Source organism: Choristoneura fumiferana, chromosome 23, assembly GCF_025370935.1.
Source record: "Choristoneura fumiferana chromosome 23, NRCan_CFum_1, whole genome shotgun sequence".
NCBI classification, from domain to species: Eukaryota; Metazoa; Arthropoda; class Insecta; order Lepidoptera; family Tortricidae; genus Choristoneura; species Choristoneura fumiferana.
Window position 1 is genome coordinate 9,714,117 of NC_133494.1, and position 3,428 is coordinate 9,717,544.

General features: G+C 41.7%; 1 long non-coding RNA gene across 1 annotated transcript; it reads left to right on the forward strand.

Moving 5' to 3' along the window:
* The first annotated feature begins 2,519 nt into the window (after nucleotides 1-2,519).
* On the forward strand, nucleotides 2,520-3,190 carry LOC141441111 (uncharacterized). Its single transcript, XR_012452776.1, has 3 exons — nucleotides 2,520-2,607; nucleotides 2,741-2,836; nucleotides 2,932-3,190. It is a non-coding gene; the product is annotated as an uncharacterized lncRNA (long non-coding RNA).
* Nucleotides 3,191-3,428: the final 238 nt, after the last annotated feature.

The window sequence follows — 3,428 nt, forward strand, 5'->3', positions numbered from 1 at the left end:
AAAGTTTATTAAAAATTAAAACTACTGAATACGTAAGAAAACAATGAAAACAAGAAAAGACAACTAGCACGTAGGCTCACCCGATCAAAAACTCACACTCTTTTACTCATTTGCTCGTCTCATTCACTCCACATTAGTCTTCAGTCATTCGGTCGCTCGTTTACATCAAATCATTCTAACATTAATCCACCCTCATTCCCACATTCGGCCATCCTACACACATGACTGTCCCCAGGCATCCTTTAAACAAAATCATCTTACACATCTAAACATCTTAACCTAGGTACACCTTAATCCTAGAACATGTGTGCTATAAGCCATCATTACAATAACACATCTTATGCTATAAAAATAGTTTACCAATCTTAGTCAGTAGGTACAACTAAACATCTAAGGAAAAAACAGTTTTAAATTTTACACCATACCAGTAACATAGGTGCAAAGAAAAACCATAACAATGGTCTGTAACCATCTTAAACTTTACACCACACCAGTAGGTATACACTTTTTTTATACACCCTCTGATAGTCTGCGCCTTTAACACGAAGTAACTACGGAGGTAACTCTCGTCGTGCTTCATCGCTTGCATCACGCTGAAGCACTCGTCGTCTATTGCAATGTTCGTCTTCACGTATCCCGGGCCCGGCAATACGACTTTCGATGCGCCGAGTCCCGTCGACGATAGTTCGCACTTTTTATGGCCCGGCGCGCCTAACAACTCGTAACTGTCCTCCGACACAAGGTTCACGTCACTACCGGAGTCTATCAACGCGTTAATGCTTCGACTACACAATAAAATCTTCTTTATTGGCTTCTGATCGATGTTTCTTGTTTGGTATGAGCTGTCACTGTCACTGTCGGTGACACTCCTGTGACGTTTGACGTTCGTCGCCGCCATGGCCGCCATCTTCAAATCGCTCCCGGTCGTTCCATTCGATGCACATTCGTCGTCCAACTCATTCGTTCGAACATCAACTCGCACGAATAAGTTCGTTCCATTCGATTCGTTCTCGTTCGAATTCGCCGATTGAATTCCGCCAGCGCCGCCATTATGCTCGTCAGCTGATTCGTTCGATGTTTTTTCAAATGTACTATGGTTTTCTTCCTCACAGCTGTAGCACGTCTTTACGGGCCGGTTTTTCGTCGTGTCATCGTGTTGTAACTGCATACTTGACATCTTACTCTTAATCATTTCGTAAATTCTTAGTTTGTCCTTCAAGTCACCGTAGGATGTCACTCCGTATAACACCGTCTTATTCGTCTCCGCATCTTCGATGCCGTCGACAATATACTTAATTGTCACATCATCTGGCATTTTCCCTCGGTTGCCCAGCTCGCGCATCGTGAAAAGGTAGTCGAGGCAACTTTCATCTACCTTCTTTTTACGCGCCGCCATTAGCTCGTGTATCGCCTTTATGTCGATCGTGTCAGGGAATTCTTCGCTTAGCGCGTACTTTAGATCGTCCCATGACTTAAACGGTCGCTCCGCTTGAAGCCAAAGCGCTGCGGTACCCGTCAAGCTGCGCCTAGCAACAATCAGCCGTTGCAATGGCGTCCATCCAAATATCTCCGCGTTCTCGTCGATGTCGTCGATAAATTTAGTGACGCTGTAAGTCTGGTCTTGCGCGCTAAATTTACTGACTAGGTCGTCAATGTACTGCAGGCTAACACTAACGTCGTACGTCGTCATCGCGTCCGTTGCCCTTGCAGTCGTCGTCGTCATATTCGTCGTCGTCCGGAGTTTGAGTCTCGGTGCCTCATCCACACCTCCACTCGGAGCCTCGCTAGCTGCCTCGTCATACATCGTATCCGCTTGCATCTGTCCGATGTGCCCGTTTCTCGCCGCTCAGAAGTCACCGTCTTACTCCCGAAGCCAGCAGAAACTCTTCTTCGTCGTTATTTCGGCCGCCCGTCGTAAATAGCAACCGCCACAACACGAAATGTAACCGCCTCGTTACACCACGTAGCACACCAGTCCGTCGTCGTATTCGCAGTTAATTTTTTCCTTCTGATCCCGGACGAGCCCCCAAAAATGTGGGATCGTGCGAAGGAAAACAAACTTTTCGAAATAAAATAAGAAAAAGTTTATTAAAAATTAAACTACTGAATACGTAAGAAAACAATGAAAACAGAAAAGACAACTAGCACGTAGGCTCACCCGATCAAAACTCACACTCTTTTACTCATTTGCTCGTCTCATTCACTCCACATTAGTCTTCAGTCATTCGGTCGCTCGTTTACATCAAATCATTCTAACATTAATCCACCCTCATTCCCACATATATGTCATTATTACTGGCAACACACACTGGTTGAAGCACTGCACTGCGGAGTTTTTACTTTTTAATACTTGCTACAAATATATTCAGCATGTATATATAAATTCGCATAAGTTCAAGTACCTAACTTGCATTTAACTGTGAAAAAAGTTCTTTCATTTGTTTGTCGATTTTTGCATTTGACAATGCTTTGACAAGTTTAAATGAAATATTTGACTTGCTTTCGTTGTTTCTCCAGAAGTATCAGCTCATGAAAATACTAATGATGAAGTTGTGGTGAAGAAAAAGAGGGCGTGGAAAAAGAGAATACAACCTGAGCCTGACGCAGGTAAAAATACATTTTATAACTATTTTTTTTTAAATGTGAACAGTATTAAACATCACCTATGAAACTGTGACGAGATATTTAAGAACATGCTCATTCAACTGTTTTCTTGAAGTAATACAGTGAATATTTTCAGTTCCTGATGATTCGGGAGAAGTGATCTCTACAAACAAACCCACAGAACCGCCCAAAGAAAAGTCAACAAGCAATGGCCTTTTGAAAAAATCCAAAGGTTTGTATAAATTTATAATTAACTTCTCATTGCGAGTTATATAAAAAAACTGTAATTGAGTTGCTTTATTCTCAATATATTCTCTCCAATTCCAGTACAGAAAAACTCCAAAAAAAATCAGAGTAGCACGAAACCAGTATTATCAAGACAAAATAAAATATCTAAAGTAAACAAGACAGTTAGGAAATCTACAAGAGGTAAGCCAAATAATGAAGAGATCACCTCTCCTATTATCCTGAATCAAGCAGAAGATGAAGCAATTAAAAGTAATGCTGAGTTAGACAGTGCTACTGAATCCAATGCTGTGTGCTCCCCAGTCTTATGCAAAGATAAAAAATCACCAGTCATTAAGAGAACTGTAAGAGAAATATGTGAGACGAAAGACAGTTATAGACGAAGATTCAACTATTACTTCCCCATCCATTCTGAGTCAGGGTCTGCTTGAGAAAACACATGATAAAGAACTTAGGAAGATGACATCTGAAAGTAATAATAATGCTGATTCTCGTCGCACATCAGTGACTAGTGCCTCGGAATGGTCCTGGACTAAAGATATCTCAGGATCGAGTACCACAACATGTATTACCGTGGC